The sequence below is a fragment of the Ambystoma mexicanum genome, chromosome 13, assembly GCF_040938575.1.
Source record: "Ambystoma mexicanum isolate Mex_15411 chromosome 13, UKY_AmexF1_1, whole genome shotgun sequence".
Classification (NCBI taxonomy): domain Eukaryota; kingdom Metazoa; phylum Chordata; class Amphibia; order Caudata; family Ambystomatidae; genus Ambystoma; species Ambystoma mexicanum.
In genome coordinates, this window is record NC_090938.1 from 224,458,495 (window position 1) to 224,477,970 (window position 19,476).

Genomic DNA, 19,476 nt, shown 5'->3' on the forward strand with positions numbered 1-19,476 from the left:
TGGTTTAATCGTTAACGAAAAGTTAGGGATCCACAATCTACAAAAAGAAGCCATACCTATCAGGGCTCTAACTTCCTTCTGCGTATTTGGGGCAGATATGCCAGAAATAGTTTTAATTCGTTCAGGTGTCAACCTTCTTCCCTCCTTTGACAGGAGATTGCCTAAATAGGCGACCTCCTGACAACAATATTGGAAGTTTTTGAGTGAAGCTTTATGGCCATGTTTTGCTAGATGACAAAGCAACAACATGGTGCCTTCTTTACAGACACTTTCAGAATCAGCAGCCAAGAGGAGATCATCTACATATTGTAGTAACGTGCAAGTAGTAGGCAACTCGAGAGTATCGAGTTGCTCTTTCAATGCTCTACTATAAATACTTGGACTCTCAGTGTACCCTTGTGGTGCACGAGTGAATGTGAACGAGCGTCCACCTAGGGTAAACGCGAACAAATACCTACTATCCTTGTGTATAGGAATACTGAAAAACGCATTTTTGAGGTCAACAACGCTAAAGTGAGTGGCAGAAGCCGGACTCATAGTTAGTATCGTTGTTACATCAGGTACAATGGGAAATTGAGGAGCCACAATTTTGTTAATAGCACGCAAATCAATTATAAACCGAAAAGGAATCGCATTATCACCTTTTTTGTACACCGGCAAAATCGGGCTGTTACATAAACTACCTGTAATTTTCTCAATTACTCCACGATGTACAAAATCAGAAACTATACATTTCAAAGCCTGTTCGCCTTCAACTGAAATCTTATATTGTGGAATGGGAGGCAGTTTTACTCCATGTTTCAGAATAATTTTAACAGGTTCAATTTGAAGAATGCCCACATAATTATCATAAATTGCCCATAAGCATTACGGAATGTTACTGAATTCTGGCGGTAAAGGTCGAGTCAAGAACTGAGAGGCGAGTGATTGCTGAGGCGAAATTGTTATCGAACACCGTCCGAGGAGCAATGTATGACCGCATTCAATTCCTTCAACAAATTTAACCCCAGCAAATTCTCCCCACAGTTTGTAGTAAGTAGAAATGGACACTGCTCCGTGAAGGGACCCACTGTTATCGGTACCGGGAAAGATACTGGACAAACTACTGGTGTGCCTGAAAACCCTACGGAAATGTTGGATTGCCCTGACAAGGGAATGTTTGGAACCCGTGAATGGTCAATGGAACACTTTTGTGCTCCCGTATCTACTAAAAGTAGATGCTTCCTATTTCCCACCGCCATCTCAATGTAGGGACCTTTCTGATGAACGGGAATAGGCGTTGGTTCCAAATCCTGCTTCGGGCAATCCTAACGAAACAGAATGTCATCAAAAGGAAGTTCTTCAGAGAGGTACGCGGCAGAAGGATGATCAAAAATGTTTCTATTATCCACACTCGATACTTGTTTATCCTGTGAAGAAGGTTGCTGTGATTCTGGCGCAAACTGGCCTCTACCAGGGCCCCCTATACCAGGGCGACCTCTGGATCTTCTACCCATGTTCCCAAATGACCTTTGCTGCAAGGTCGGACCTTGTGCGCGCCAGTGACCTTCCTGTCGACAATAGGCACATTGGTTAATGGTTACCGGAGCCAGGGGCGTACTTCCCTGTGGAACGTATTGACCTCTAAATTGTGTATTACCCCCTCTAGGGCTTCTAACGATCTGTTGTAATAGTACTTTTGTTTTCAGGTCACCCTTTCTTTTCTCAAGTTTTTCCTTTTCATTATTCACACGATTTTCATAATACTGAGCCATGTGCAATACTTCTGATTGAGACTTCACCTGCCAAGCGCTTTCGGAGGACATAATCTGTAACTGGATGTCAGGCAGCAATCCACGTACAAAACAGCCTTTTCCATGACTCTGTGCCTAAATCTTGTCCACTGAAATCTGAAAATAACTGTTCGAACCAATTAAAGAACTCGGTAGCACCTTGAGACTTTGCTTGGACACAGGCCGTAAGATTGTCCCAAATGATTCTTTTTTCAGGAACTATAGTTTTTAATTTTACAATAATCCTATCAGGCACTTGAGGCGGTCTCTCGCCAGCTGGTCTTTCTCTGTCGAGCCAAACCATATTATCCCATGTATCTCCTAAACAAGGTACATCATCTACAGTCCTAATCTGTTTCCACAAATCAACTAGCAGGAGTACGGGAAATAATGAATCAATATCACTTAAGGTGAATACTGATGATTGTAAGACCGACTCTATTTCTTCATAGAACCCCGTCGGATTCTTTCTTATATCAGGAATAGATTGCTTTATGGTGTTCACTTCCTGTCTCGAGAACGGGACGTGAACAAACTGCGATACGTAATGTGCAGGAATGTCCACAGCTACTATACCTCGTGCAGCACCGGCCGCAATCTCAACTTTTGGGACAAATGTCGGAGGGACCTCTCTCATAGGCAACTGAGAAGTAGGTAGCTCCGAACAATTACTAAGCAACAGAGCCAAATCAAGCGCTAAGGCAGTCGAAGAAGTATCAATCAAAAAGGCTCTCTTATAAACACCCAATTATTCTGCGGGACAACAAATCTTTCTTTTTACACACTCATCCTGCAGGTATTCTACCATAACCTGTATCACTTTCTTTTGCATTCCTAACGTATACTGACTATACGTGTCATATACTTCGTCTGGAGTTATCGACATATCCGATCGCAACCTTTGTACAAATTTGCGCTTCCTCACCTATCAATTCACGGCGAGGAGAAAAACGATTCTGTAAAAATATAGTACCTAAACTATCACCATTAGTTTCTTCATTCTGTACCTCTTCCAACTCCTTCCTATACACAAAAATCCTCTTGACATGCTCATATACTTTCTCTGCAGTATCCTTAGACAATGCTAAGGTATTCAAATCCTGTAACCCTTGTGGGAGATCTACATCGTTTAATCTATTCCACATTATGCTCAAATGAATTCCTAACCCTTCAATAAAAACATTTTTCTCAGGAATACTTTTTAGATTTTCGAGTGTGGAAAAAACATCATCTTGTTCACCCTTCTCCATACAATGTTTAGCCCAAGCAATTAATTCATTCTTTTTATCTTGGGACACACTATTACGAGTCACAACCCTTGATCCCGTTCCCTGGGCTACTACAAGCGATGCGGAATCACTTGGAAGAGGGAGAGTAGGCACATTCTGAATATCAATAAGTGGAGGCAAGGGAGCAGGCAAAGGAGCGACGGCTGGAGGAACAACAGGAAGAACAATAGGGAGGACCGGAGGAACTATAGGAGGAGGAATAATGACAGGAAGGGGCAAAGCACCAGGATGAGGGACGTACGGGGGTGGCGCAGAGGCATCGGGCCTTCGTTCATGCAAAAGTTTGTTCATCAATTCATCGGACGTATGAAAATCTTTCGAAGGATACATTTTCTGAATGCTTAATTGAAACGCTCTGTCTGTGTTCCTAACTGATTCCAATTGTTTATTTTGATCATATATCAGTGCCTTTTCGGCATTTGTCATATGTCGACGCATATGTTTCTCTCTACTCTTTTGTTGCTGCAAACCTTCTGTTTTCCAACTGTGCAATGCCTCAAATGCTGCAGGTCTAGCCTTTTTCTTTACCAATGCAGACTCTAAATATTCTATACGAGGGATTTCAAAGCTACCATTGGTTGGCCACCGAAGATTAGAGTTATGTCTGGTCTGTCTGTGCCAAATATCATTAAATGCTATACTACCAAAGCCTTTCTTACAGTACATAGTACATGCCAGGGTGACTTTGCACGATGAACCAAAATGGCGGCTTTAACCTTAAATGGAGGCTTGATTAACTTAAGGTCACGACCTTGCAATACGGATTTCCTCGTAAAGCGACTGGGCATAGGCCAACATATACAATGGAAACGAAACAATATTACATCAGTTTCGACACCTGGACCTAATATGATAGCAACCTCGTCTGTTTCCTCCACCCTCCATTACTGTTTTTTTCCTCCCCACCTCCCTCCAGCACTATCTGAAATGTCGTCAGGACTAGTATGATAGTCGCTTGTTTTGTTCCACCCCTCCCATTCTGCACCCCTCTCCCACACCTTTTGTTTTTCTCCGGCTCTACCAGAAATGTCGTCAGGCCTAGTACGGTAGTCGCCTGTCTGTTTCCATTTCTTTCCCACTCTCCCCCTCCCTTCCTTATTTATGTCTTAGCTCTTGCACCATCTGAAATGTCGTCAGGCCGAGTACGATAGTTCATTTCACAGCCTTACTGTTCATGGCCTGTAAGAATGTCATTGTGTTTTCCCTTGTTCCCTCCCTTACCTTGAAGCGCTTTGAAACACATTGTGTATAGGCGCTATATAAATAAATTATCATATCATATCATATCATATGCTTGACTTTTTCTGATTAAGCTCTTCAAATGTGGAGCTGGGAAAATGATCAGTGCAAATCGAACATCAGGTCTAAAACCTTATTTTACACTTCCTGTGTAAATTTTGCGGTGCAAAGTCCCCAAACACTTCCCGCATGATGCCGTGTTCACTTGATGAGCAGCAAATTAGAGCATCTTTCATGATAACGCTTGCACCAGCAAGTCCCTCCCGACCTGAATTGGTCAACTTTATTAGGAGAACAGTCTCAAAGTCATCAATCTTCCAATAGCGTTATTGATTTGCTGCTGACAGTTGGGCATCGACATTAGCCTGCCCAACGATGGAGGCTGGAGTTTGAATAAACCTCTTTGCCCACTGCTTCAACCAGCCTGCTGTCCTTGGTCAGAACAAAAGATGCCGAAATTGAGGGGTAGGACCTGGAGTAAAGGGTGATCGCAGCATCAAGAGATGGCAGATGAGGGATGGGGTAGGGTACAGCTTTTCAGTGGAGAAAGGACAGTAACAGCTCCATATTTTGTTCACAATTGTAATGAGGGTATTTTAGAGCAAAGCACTTGGGCTTCAGACAGTACATCACTTCACTTAGGAATTCCTGACTTTTCTGGGGGTGGAGGGTGATAGCTTCATTAAAGTCTGTTGTTTATTTGGGGATCATCCAAAGGTCTCAACATTTCTAGGATCTATACAGCTCTAGCTTGTAATCATAGGAGAGTATGGCAAATTTCACACCAACCTCTACCAGGAACTACTGGCATCACAAAAAGATACCTATATGATATTAACTTTGTATGTTTGTAAATGTGTAGAAATGAAAATAAAGGCATGGCCAAGGGAAATTTGAAACATGGATCATATGCAGTGGACAGAAAGTTAGTTTGCATTTTGTGGCCAAGTTAGATTTGCACTGCGTACTCTACTTTCTCCTGGTTCCCCAGAGGTAGCTCCTGGCTACCATGTGATTCCCAATACCCAGGAACTGCTTTTAGCTCCGGCTCATCAATTCTTAATGTTGATCCCTGCAACCATAGTGTCGGTGGGTTCAAATCTGGGCACAGCGGAAATGGCTAGAAGATGGCAAAGGATCGGCCAGTTCAATCAATTCTGGAGGAGCCAGAGGCAAGTAAGGAGGCTCTAAATGGAGGAGTCAATGTTGAAGTTGGCACAACAGAAACTCACCAGTTGACAAAATAGGAACCCACCGGGTATGGTACAGGAGCTGGAGATATGACCGCAATCAAACCCCTAAAATAAGGCTTTAATGAGGATGAAGCCAGAGTGCACGAGGTTCTGGAATTTTGTAAAGAACCCATATTCTGCAAGATGGCTGAATGACTGGTTGAGGTGATAGCAGAGTCACCGGACACTGGTTGATGTGAAAGTTATGCCACACGACAGTTGTCCATAAACCGTAAAGGAAAGGACCACCGGGGCAAGGAAAAATGTGGGTGATAGACAATCTGGCCAGAGCTGACCACTTGTCAGGGGAATAAAGGGTTTCTCTGCAATAAGTAATTGGAGAGAGGACGGAGGTCAAAAGCTTTACCGCGTTAATGGTGACAGGGGTGCTAGCAGAGAAACCCAAAATGTCAGCCTCTCTGTGCTGTGCATGGTCACTCTATATGCAGCAAAACAATTGTACATGTGTTGTACCCACCGAGATAGTGTAAGGCTTCAAGTCTTCATGAGTGAACATTTAGCAATCGGCTTACTAGCCTTTGAACAAAAGTCCACTACTTGCAGAGGATTGGGCCATGAGAGATATGCAGTGCCACTATGACTGAAAAACCACCCATCTTCGCTGACTGGCATTTAACCTCCCTCCACTCCTAAAGATGGAACCTCAGGGCAGGCTGTGGTATTAAGATTTGTGCAAAAACCTATGGGTCACCCCCAAAATAAGCACCTGACAGGGGATCCATGGTTGAGAGACTAATTTCATCAGATTAAACCCCTGGCTGGGTAACTTTGGTTGAGATTTTAGATGTTATTAGTAGACTTGGGTTATCAGTGAGGAATTAGCAGGGTTAACTCCCAACACAGATAATGCATGCATGTACACCCCCACCTACTCCCCAGTCAGAACCAGCTCCCCTCTGGGAAGAGGTTATCAGCTTAGAGAGCTCCATACCCAAATCACTTATCCAATGAGGATTTTTTCAAATGCCTGGAAGTGGCCTGGTGGACTCTGCTGAACACTTCTTACCTCTGGGGAAGATGCCAAATTAGTGTTCATACAGTGTCACAATAGAGATACACTATTAGGATGGATTTCTAGAATATGGCCTTTGGACAGATTTTAGGAGGCACCCTAATTCTAGAACATACTATAACAGTAATAGCCCTCACAGTACAACATTTTATTGAACATGGACATGGACCAGATGAACTTCTATGGTGCGCATTAAAAGAAATTGATAATGCAGGGAGTGGAATCCTGGAAGACAAGCTGCTATGTTATATAGAAAATATTGTACCTGTTAGTATGTGGAAGATTTTGGAACTTTTTGTTAATACATTAGGATGTATTATATTTGAGAACAGTACTGCTGATTACAAACTTTATACAAAATGTGAAAATTAATCGGCGTCATTATGAGTTAGCTGGTAAGTGGTAAAATTGCAGTAACTGAGCTACCACCAATTTTACCACTACGCCACATTATGAGTTTTGGTTTTGAGTGGAGGATTTATCTCCTGCAAAATCCTGGAGGTAAATCTTCCCAGTCAATGCCCGAAAAACAGCAGAATTGGAGTTACAGCAGCGGTAATTCGGTCGTAGTTATTTCCGCAAAATTAGTCCCGTTCGGTCCAGTGGATCCGAAATAAATGGGGAATTGCACCGCCACCATCACTTGAAATCAGGTGGCAATTATACCCCAAGTGGTGGTAACGCTAACTCCTCAGGGCTATTTTTTGGAGGATTTACTTCTGAATTTCAATTTAACTCGTAATGAGGCCCAATCTGCTTCATGCCTAAAAAGCAATCCCTTTGAGTTGACATGACAATTCCCTACACATTTGTTTTAGATGAAAAACTGCTTGCAGATCAGCGATATAATATTTTGAAAGAAGAATGTTTATAATTCTATACTCAGAAGAAAACATCTGAAAATTCTAGAATACTCGACCATCATAAGGAGATTTACTTTTAGACGGGAGAAAATGTAAACTGCTGATTAGCTGCACTAAGGTTATTGGGAGGATATTGCACATTTAATTCATTTGTTTGTATCATAGCATTATCCTCTAGTGACAATCATTTGGCCAAGGAAAACCAAAATCCTTTTGAAAAGAAAGGTATTCGGATTAAACATGCATTAGCGGTACCGTCATCCATGTAATTAAAATGATATTCCTAAATATTGCCATTCTTGGCTTATGAGTTTAGATTGACCATGATAATCTTTGGTGTATGGCAGATTATGTATATTTATTGCCCTGAAGAAGGTGTGGCCCCATAATATCTGCGTGTTTCGTCTAAACTACTCAGTGCTGATAAAGACATAGCCCCAAATCAAAGCGCATTCTGTCTTAACCGGTGGCCTCAAATGACTGGTGGCCTGTTTATATTTCTGTTTCTGATATTTTATAATTTTGCGTATATACGCATTTTTCTAGTATTTTCTTTCACTTGATGGGCTAAAGACTTTAAAATTGGTTATATATAGATTGTATTGTGCTATTAATGTGTTTTATTTTTATCTGTACTGTTGTAGGAATTATTGAAAATAAGTTCCTCTTAGATAAGGGATGTTTTTGTATTTCTGAACGTGTTACACACAGAATAATGTCTGCAACAAAATTATTATAATTATAATTATGAAAGACACACTATTTATATATATTTTTTAAATTCATGTTTCAGTTATTCTTTGGCCAAATGCATCCACAATCAACCAAGATCATTCATTGACTTCGAAGTTAATGAACTTAATTTGGTTTAGATTTGTCCCATTTGGCACTACATATCTGCTGTTATTTAGGCATTGGGACAGATACCGGGCACCAATGCATGTGTGTGGCTCCTTCGATGTCTTGCGGGGAGCCGGGAAAGGGTTGCTATTCACCCCTCCACACACTTTCTGGAGACCTTTGCTGCCTTGACAGAGTCAGACCTATGAGTTGTAAGAGTGTGGACGAAGGAAACCGGGGCATACAGGAGGCATGTTTCTAGCTATACACCTTTATTAGTAATAAAATAAAAGAGAAAACCCTGTCTGACCCTAGTTCTAAGAGGGGTTTCCCTGCCTCAAATAATACTAAGGAGTGTGGCAGGATGTCAGTCTAAAGACAAAAGTCCACCGTCCTGTGTCCGAAACCTATTTCCGACCCTTACACTATATACATAACTAAAGAAAAGGGTAGGTCTTCTTGATTCAGAAGAATGGGTTCTTTCTTTTGGATGATAGCCAAATATTAACTTCTGGGTGATTAAAAATGAGGTTTCAATAAGGTAATTAGAACAGAGTCTCATATTTCATAATGTCAAGAGAAGAACCCCTCCTCTTGATACTTTTAGAATGTCCGCAAACACCAGGGGATATGTCTCCCTTCCCCAGGTCCTGTCCACGATGCTCACTGTGTTCACAGCCTACCTCGTTGATTATCCTGCCAGACATTGTGACTATAACACATTTTTTGGGGGTAGTTTGTTATTGGGAGTGGATCCCAATTCCTTCTTGACATTTACTGATTCTTAACAGTTTGTACCCAGTTCACTATCCTGCCAGGTCCTTTTGTTGTCCGGTCCCAGACCCCTGTGGTATTGGCTTCTCTTTCTTGGGTCCCATACCCCTTCGGTTTCTTCCTCTTGGGTCCCAAAGCCCTTTGGCTTCTTTCTCTCGGGTCCCAGACCACTTTGATTTCTTGCTCTCGGCTCCCAGACCTCTTTGGCTTCCTGCTCTCTTGATCCAGGCAGGCCTGGTCTTCCATGCTCCCAAGAACTGCCACAAAGATGGCTCTGGAGGACGCTCCTTCTTGAATGCGGGTCCCCAACACGTGTCCCACTGCAGTATAGCCTCTTGGAGTTCCCAGCAGGCCTCCCAGTATCCCAACCCTCCTCTGGTTGCTCAGTGGTTTCTGTCAGCTGCTTCTGGTTCTCTCGCCTCGTTCAGAGACCTGCGTTCGAGTTCTGCAGTGGCTTCCTGCTTTGGGGCATCACATCCCAGGTGGACCACACTATCCAGCTGGAGCTCTCTGGAGAGTCTCTGCTGACCAGTACGCATCTGTCCTTGGCTGCTTCGTTCTGCTACTGACTGCTGGCTCTGCAGCTTCCGGTTCTTCCAGAGAGGATCTCTCTGATTTAAAATGTCCCTCTTCTATTTCACTCGTGTCTAGGCCAATTGGAAGTCTACAAAGACTAGACTGCTCAGTATGATTCACAGAGGTGCTCTCTATGCTTCCGACCCTCCTCCTCGTCTAAGTACTGATTTCTAGTAAGTCAGTTGGATTCTTCCTCATGCCACTACTCTCTCCCTTACTGGTTTTAAGGAAACCAATAGGAGCACTAGGGATGGTGTTGTAGGGGGTTAGAGAGCAGGGCTGGTTAAGGTTAGGTGGGTTATGGGGTTACAATGTTCTCCCCGGATTATCACGAATCCCATAGTGGGCTTCCCTCCCCATAAGATCCACCCACTGAGTGCCACCCCTAGGGGGACTATTGGGTGGAGACCTCACCTCCCAGGTCTTATGGAAAGACGCTCCTGTTAGGGGAGAAGTGACGACATACAGGGAGTGCAAGGGATATTTGGAGAGCTCAGGGCTGGTCTTTCTAAGGGTGGTTAGTTTCATACAATAGTTAATTAAAAGTATTGTCAATTCAAAGTGTGTCTTTCCCTTGGAAAACAATAGCATTGCAGGCTCCTTGGGTCAGGCCCTTCAAACTCATAGTCTAAAGAAAAAAAGTTATTCTGGCTCTCAGGTCATCAATTTAATCGACACTTACAATTCTTGGGGTATTGTTTGGTTGACCGAAATACATATTGGAGCAGCTTTTGGCAAAGCTTGGCCCTATAAGGCCATATCTATATCTTCACTGTTGACACTCTGTCTTCCCTGTCTTTTGCGATTGAATTTTCATGTGGTCATCAATATAGCCCTGCACCAATCTCTCACTAGCACATTTCCACTTCTCATGTGAGCCTGTCGAAGCTTCTTTCTTCTACTGGATCCTGCACACCCGGTCACAGCCTTTCAGGCACATACCTGATACCTAAAGCAGCCTCTGGCTCATGGTCAGTAGCTCTGGAATGGTAGGCAAGTGTTCTTTAATGTTGTTGGCTATATATACAACAGTCCCTCTGAAGTATGGGTCATTAGAGCTATTAGACTGCACCTTGCAGTCCAGTGCCTCTGAATCTCTCTTCCTTGTCTCAGTAATTTGGGCATTGTGGGACTTGAAGTCCCCAAATTACCATTTTTGTTCTGAATCTTATCTTCAACTTCACTCTTATCATCAATTATCTGGTTATTTTTATTTTTTTTACAAGGAATTAATGCTTGGTTTGTTAAAGGGAAGTTGACATCATCAGAATTTACAATGTTAATGTTCTGAGTCCACAGCTATTATTTTCCTGTTTATCACAAGAGATTGTATTATCATAAATGTGGATACATTTTGTGAGGGGAAGTCTTTCTCTTGAAAAATGATAGATTCTGACTAAAAGGAGAATCAAATTAATGAGTTGCTTGAGTATTAGTTTCTTTTTCTCATGTGAATTAGGACAGTTTTTACAACCCTCTCTATCTAACGATAGATAGCTTTGAGAAAGGAAACTTCACTCATGATAAAAAGCCATTACATGGCATGAGTGAAACCTCTCCCTTTGAGGAAGACAAATGCAGCGGCTCTCCAAATGGAGTCCTCCCATTCCCTTGGGCCTTTCTTCTCCCAGGGTATCCTCCCGGCTAATACCCCCTACCCCCAGGTTTAGGGTCAGGTAGCGGCTGCCTTCCCCTGGCCACCTTGAAGGAGACTTTAGGTAGGGTCTTTGTGAGGACTCTGCAGGATTCATCACACACCAGTAGCATGTTTACAACTAAAATTACGTCAATAACGCTCACAAGTCTGCTTTGAAAAACATTTTCAATTCAGAGGGGCTACAAGTATTTGCAATGGCCTGTACTCCATGCATATTCTACTTTGTTACCCCCTTTTAGTTTTGAGAGGACTGCCAGTGTGACCCCTGTATCTTTTCTTCTTTTCCCTACTGGGTCATTGCATTGTTTTGCATTCATATTGTAAAGGGATCTCATATGCTAAGAAGTCTTCCCTTGTTTTTGATTATATGTAAAGGTTTAATACATATACATAAAAAGAAAGAAAAAACACTGACAGGCGCTTTTAGTGCAAAGTTTGATGGTAAGGCTTGAATAAAGAAAGCTCTATGGGTGTTTTTGGTTGGGAGTGGCAGGAACTGGGTGGGAATGGCCAAAGAGAGTAGCATGGCCATGGGCAGTCCATGGGTGGACAAATAACCAAATAACACCTACAAGCTCCACATATGCCATTTCTCCATATCTGTACTCTAATGAAATAGTTTTGGCTTATAGGTATATCTGCTACCTAATATCCTAAACTAATTAGATCCCTGTGATACGTTCTTCTTTTGCCCAAAATGGAGTTAATCAGCTCTTATTTCAATAGTCTTACCAAAAGAAGTAAAATAATGTAAGCCTATTAGGTTCTTCATAAGAGCCTGTCAAATGTGGACTTGTATCTTATGTGATGAATCGAGGGAATTCGCCACTGCTCCCCAAGGGGGAGGTCCCCCTGTGAGGCTAGGGAGGTGAGACTGCTCCCCAACACCACCCCTAGGGGTCAAGGCAAGTAGGACATCACCAGGAGAGACTCCTCCTTTGGGGAGAAGGACTCCTGTTCCCATGAGTAACTCCATAGAGACAGCCACATCATTGCCTACATGATGTGTTCCACAACCATAGAAACTCCTAACTAGGGCGAAGAAACTCTGAATAGATGTTAGAATCTTACAGGCAGGGAACATGTTCTTTTAAAACCTAATATCCCATACACTTGGGCGAGTAGGTTACATAATGGACACCCAATGTACAGAAACGAGAGAGGCAGAGTCAGCAGAAGCTGACAAGTCTGTGAGTTTGAAGCTCGCTTGAAGTAGGAGACGGGAACACCGAGAATGAACCCAAGGAGAGGCTCTGGGAAACCAGAGAAAGGGTACCAGCTGCGCACGAGAAACACAGGGAGGAGAGACACAGAGAGAGATACTGGAACGTCAAAGCCAGGGCACCACGGAGTACAAGAAATCTGTAGGGCAGGATACCAAACTGAGGTGTTGGCAAGACCAGGGGAACCCTGTTGTGGACAGTTGATCTTTCCAATGTCACTGATACCACTATGCATCAAAGAACACAAAGTGTCTGATGTCTTGTCAACAGACAAGAGTATCCCAGCAAGGAGAGAAAGCCGAAGGAGAAGCATGACGCCTAACTGCAGGCTACGACGCAGGAGACCGGAGAAGAGGTCCCAAAAGAACAAGGCTCCCGGATGCTTTTCCCTGCATAATAGACGGTAGCAGGGAGAACAAGTACAACTGGCTGCCAAGAAGTAATCAGTATGTTAAGCAAATAACCTGTCTCACTAGAAGTCACGAGATAAAAGTCCCTTTTTAGGAAATGACTTTAAACTATGGGAATATAAGATAAAATAATAATATAAGAGGAAAATAATAATTTCTCGCCTTGGAAGCAAGACGACACGAAGCAACGCAGGTTCGATCCCGGGGGCGCGCTTAGAAACCTCTGGATATTTAAGCGCGTTATAAATACGCAACTAAGACAAAAAAAAACAATTACGCAGCTAAAACAATTCCTGTAACAGCGCCTCAATGCCCGCAGGCTGTGTGAGCGCTTTAAAAATGCAAAAAACAAATAAATAAATAATTCACAGAGAAATCAATTGGGGATGAGAATATACTGAGAAATGGGGAGAGTCACGAGCCAATTTATACAAGAAGAATAGAATATACAAAGGAGACATTATGGTGAGTCTGAGTTTAGAGAAATCGAACAAATTAAGCTAAACAAGAGGTCAATAGACCAAAATAAACCAAACCACAATTGGCCAAGAGAGAAAAGCTGTTCAGACATAAGGAACCAAGAAGGGAGTTCTGAAGATAAGTGAAACAACAAACCGCACATGAGAAATAACAGAGACGGATTCAAGACATCACAAGAGACTATTTGAGGATTTCCTATTAGCGAGGAATCCTACAGAATGGTACTAGAAGTGCCCTCAGGAGAAGGGAATCATTCTTCACCAATAAGTTAGTTTATATAGTGGTAGGGTCAGTCATCGTAGTTTTTGGACAGCAGATGTTTTCCTTTGGACATTCATAACTGATGGACGAGCACATTAGTTAGAAATATAGGCAGAGGCCACCCATAGAGACAGGGAAAGTTAGGCCTTATCTTACGTTAACAAGACTATCATCAACCATGTCTGTGGAGTGTCCGCCTCCTTCTTGTCAACTGATAGAAGTTGGGGGCCCACCAAATTCACTAAATTGAGTGCCAAAGACAAATGTCCTACAGTGGCCACCACTGAATCAATAGACTCTGACCTGCAAAGCACTGAAGAGGTTGAAATACCCTCTGGAGAAAAACAACTGATCTCCACTGGCTTAACCTTAAACCCACCTAAAGGAACCTATATTAGGATAACATCTAAATCTGGTTTATCTTGGAGATAGGGGTTAGATGTGATGGATGGAGTCATAGACCCTGATTTGCGAGGGGACATTAAAGTTCTTCTGCATAACCATGAGAAGAGCACATACACATTGAGAGAGGGTGAAAAAGTGTCTTTATGCTTTTTAGAGAAGCCTGTATTTGCAATTTCCCATGAAGTTGCAGAACAAGAAGAAACAGAAGGAGGGACTAAAGGTTTCAGAGAAGCAGATTTCCCTGTGATAGAGAAAACACACAAAGAGCCAGAGGAGATCGCCCTCTTACCCGATCTGGCTTTCACGCAGAGGAATGACCCCATCTTCACAGAAACCTTTAAGAAGCTTATACTTAGCTGAATGTGATGAGGCCAGTCCCTTCTTTTTCCTAAAACAGGGGTTACTGTATAGAGGCAATGTGACACCTGAGGTGGTACATCAAACTCAGTTGGTGGTACTGCAAAACCATAGGAGAACTATATTAGAACAAGCCCACTCACATCAAACGGCAGCACACCAAGGAATAGCTGGGTGTCTTTGCTGATGTTTAGAATTGTATAGCCACTTGTGATATATGTAAAGAAAAAACTGCCAACACTCCCATAGCCCCTGCACCCTTACAATCTTTACCTATAATTAAGGTCCCATTTTCCAGATTTGACATTGATATAGGGGGCCCGCTAGAGACCTCAAAGTTGGGGAATCGCTTCATCCTTGTCACCCTGGACTATGCAACTTGTTATTCAGATGCCTTCCTCCTGCGTAACAATATGACACAACACATTTTGAAACACCTGTTGACTTCCTCTCCAGAGTAGGATTCCCGAAAGAAATAATAACAGACTAAGGTATTACGTTTATGTCTCATCTGATGAATGAGGTAAAATAGATATTAAACATTAAAACTCTCAGGACATCAGTGTATAATTGCCAGACCAACAGTCTCGTTGAATGCTTCAACCAAACCTTTAAAAGAATACTAAGGAAATTGGTTGAAGCTGATAGAAAGAATTGGGATGTGAGGATACCCTGGGCTCTCTTTTCGGTCAGGAAGACTCCCAAGACTCCTTGGGATATTCGCACTTTGAGCTTCTGTACAGAAGAGAACCACAAGGTGTCCTAGACATGCTGAAGGAGACCTGTGAGGAAAGAGAGGAAGCCCTGTTACCCATTTCTCAGACTGGTCAGAAATTGGAATCTCACATTAAAGCAGTACAAGAGATTGTGAGGAAACATCAAGGGCAGGACCTGGAACAACAGCAGACTGTCTATAATAGGCGTGCAGTCTCCTGTGCTTTTTTTTTGGTTGGGCAGTTGGCATTGGTCTTTCTGCCCACATCAAGAAATAAAATGATTTCCAGATGATATGGGCCATATAAGATGCTAAATCAATAAAAGCCATTGAATTACCTTAAATCATGGCAAGACAGAGGCCATAAAATGAAGGTCCATCATGTAAATTTACTTAAGGAGTGGAAAATAGATTCAGGTGAAACCCCCACCATTACCATGGCAGCCCTCCTTACTGACTCTCCTAGTTAAAATACCCGAATCCCTCCTGATTTTTCAGCCTCCAAACAGTCTGATATTAGAGATCTGTTAGAATAATTTCTGAAGTGTTCTCAGACCAGCCGGGGAGAGTTACACATTTCTTTAATTTCATTAGCATTCTGGCAGGAAAAACCATAAATCTCAAGCCGTACAGGCCGTGAGGGCCATAAGGCCTGCAAAAAGAGCGTTGAACAAGAGGTAGAAGACATGCTCAATAGCAACATAGTATAGCCTTCCGAGAGCCCTTGGTGTTCCCTGATAGTTTTAGTTGCCAAACCAGATCAGTCTTGATGTTTTTGTATTGACTTTCTGGAAACTAAAATCAGTATCCGTATTCAACAAATACCTCATGCCAAGAATAGATGAACTAATCGAAAAATTAGGTTTAGCTAGGTACTGTGATGAATCTGAGGATGCCGTCCCTTCTCCACGGCACTATCACACCGAATTCCATACACTTGGCGTTCCCAGATCTGGAGTAAAGTGAGTGTGCCGAACCGGAGTATACATATTTACCGTGTCTCCCAGCCGTGGTGACAAACTTTGCAGGTGCACTGCATTTGTGCCCCTCTTGCCCCTGAAGCCTGCTGCAGTGAAACTGGCCTAATCCATCCATCAGGAGTGGAGAAATCGCCACTGTCCCGTTTGGGAATCATCACTGTATCTTCATCGGTGAAAGCCGCAGAGCCGCCAAATTGCAGCACTTGAACCTGCAACTGAAGTGGACTCGACTGCCGAAGTTTGGTCCGCAGTGTGCCGGGGGTCTGTAAGTAATCGCAACCCTAAGCGGTGGCCCCTAGCGCCTCCATCCATTTTTATGCATGAGTGGCCCTGAGGGCCCCTCTCCTTTCGACTGCTAGTGTGAACTAGCGAACTATTCCCAACTCTTGGAATCGACTCTGCCCTCAAGTGGAGGCTCTCCTCGAATAGTGGGAACCTATTCTTCATCACCTCACCCACCTTCCTGAGCTGCTACAGACCCTTGAAGAGACCCCGTTTTGCCCATCTGCATTACCGTGTGCGCCAGCATTGCATGTACATTTGAGCAATAGGCTCCACTCTTCTTAGGGATTGGACTGCCTCTTAGATAGGAGTGTGTTGGATGCAGAAGGGACTAAAGACTACTTGCACTGCCTGTTTCCTTCCCCTTTTAGGTTGTGGACCCATTTTATGCAACAACTTTAGACAACATTGGTCTTGTATATATGTATTTAGATAGGATTGTATTGGCTTAATAGTATTAATGTGATTTCATTTGTGTGTTGAAACTCAAAGGCCTTGAAATAAATCTATTTGTATTTTTAATATATCTACACCTGAATGGGAGTGATTTGTAAGTGTCCTTTACTCTGTGTGCTCATTGAGGTCTTTCAGTCACCCTCAACCCTCCTGAGACCTAGTCTTGATAGCCACCAAGCTACCCTGATTGGTCTGGCTTGTCCAGAAGGTTACCCTGTTCCAAGAAACTAGGCTGGCCTTCTGAACCTCTGCCCACAAGGGATGATTCAACTTTTCATGTTCACTTGCCTTTAAGAATAGATAAACGGCCTTGGCTGCCTCTGCTTTGACACCAGGCCAGACAGCCTCGCCCTGCGTTTCCACGATCTCAGCTTATTCTTACTGTGACACAGTTCTCAGCCTTTCTCTCCTTGGGTCCTGGCTTAATAAATTCATGACACCAATATCCAACTGCTATACAATGGCAGCTTAACCTGCAGTCTATTCACTACATATAGCCAGCTTCTAAGATCAATTTTTCTACTTGCATTACAGCTTCTGTACATTTATTGAACAGCTTGTATTTTACGCAGTTCTTTGCACACGTGTAATCTTCTTTTCGCGTATGAAAGTTTACTCGATTCTTAACTTCGTCATCAGTTTCTGTAAGATCCATGCATTCTCTTCAGCCAGTATTCTCAGGGCGTTACACTCGTCTTTCGTGTGACGTCACTAGCTCCGCTTCTTGCTCCTTTTCATATTCCTTCAGGGAGTTCCTCCATCAGATTGTCATCTCTTTGGGGATACATTTGATAGGGTTTTATCAGTGGGTACCTTCTTTCGAATACTCGCAGGGGAATGGTCACAACTGCTGGTGTCAAGCATGGCACAATCTCAGGCTTCCAATATGTAGGTGGTAGAGGGGTGGGATTTCCTGCAGAGGCATGTAACTGCTCCTCTACACACCTATGCACAGGACCTTTAAAAATGGTAACCTAACTATGAGAAAGAGCTCAGGAGAAGACGTGGCATCTCCATTAGAGACGTGTGGAAGCTGGAGGCACGAGTCAGTGTTGCGGAGCAAAGGAGCTCACCAACAGAGAAGGAACGCAACGTGGTGCGAGCAGGGCATGCTGTGGAGAGGCCAGGAACTGCAAGAGGATTCTTGGCCATCAACAGCTGGGAGAAGCAGCGTTATCCTTACCAGGAGCTGAAGGAAATCAAGCAGCAGGAGCAGAGGCGCAAGAGAAGCCACAGAGACATCAGAACTGCCCAGAGTTGGAAGCAAGCGCAAAGGCAGGGGTGGCTGGCCCATTAGGGCATTAGTGGCTCTCCCACTAGATAGAAATCCCCCCTCCGACCAGCAAGGCTCAGGTCTCATCGCCCCCACAAGGGTGTAATGCTGGACGAAACGGTATGTGCACTGGGGAGCGCTCTATTGAGCCATCGCCTTTGCACATGCTCAGTACAGTTTGGAACAGGTGGACAAGAGAGACTCACCCCCAAGGCATAGATTGGCATTAATCCCTCTGTCTATCCTGTCTCTCACACAGGCTAGGGTGGGCTCGGTGGCTTGCTGGCACCACACCCAACCTGTGTAGGGACAGGATAGGGGGTGGGTTAATGCATGATGCTGTAAAATGGAGCCGGGGAAAGGCGAGACCTGCTGCTCCGGTTTCCTCCCTCAATGCATGACACTGTGGTATGTTAAACTTACCTCTCTGACCCGGGATTGCACCCCCCAGTCCACTGAGTAGCATTCCAGAATAAACCACTGCACGCACGTGAACGCGCGCACAGAGGATGGGCCTGTGTACCGACGTTGCAGGTAAGGAATGTTGTGCCATGACATATCTGCCCTCCCTGTTCAGCCGTGATCTGCTAAGAACACGCCTGTCCCTTCCCTATTTTTGTAAGGAATTTAAGCAAAAGGAGCATGGACCCACTGGACCGCGTACCTTCCTATTTTGACAGAAAGCAGCACTGTCAGGACTGGCCTGCTGCTCTTCCATCTGCGAGCGGCTGAAGTCTGCTCTTCTACGCTTCCTTGCAAGGAGAAGTTGGACATTTCTTAATGACAGAAACAAATGAACACTGGCCGGCTGCATATATAACTGTTGCTGAAATGCTCACCGAAATGGCATCTTTCTCCATCTTCTTCACTGGATGCACGTGCACTCGTAAAGCTGCCTGCCCTTCTTTCAGTTCTTACATTCAGTGACAAGTCATCTATTCTCTGACAATGACCTTTTTCAGTTGCTTTCTACAAGTAAAAAGTACATGACTAAGAAGAGAGAATGAACCAGCAGCTACAGTACTTCATTGACCAGAATATATTGTTTTCACTACACATGCTTAGTTATTGATTACTCATTCAGTTATTATGAGTGCTAACCTACCGAGTCTCATTAGATATTGACAAACAATTTTGCGAGGGCAGGATGTATGTATGGCAAGAAGAATGTTTCGATAAGAAGAGTGCAAATTAATGCTGCAATGCATTCAGTTGCAACTTGAGACTTCATGTGCACTGGTATGGAGGGGGCACAATATGTGTGCCTTATGTACAGTATGACCTAGATTGACAGCTACATATTTTATGACGCTGTCGGTATCAGTTACCTGCTGTTCACTTCTCATTATGTTGCAAACT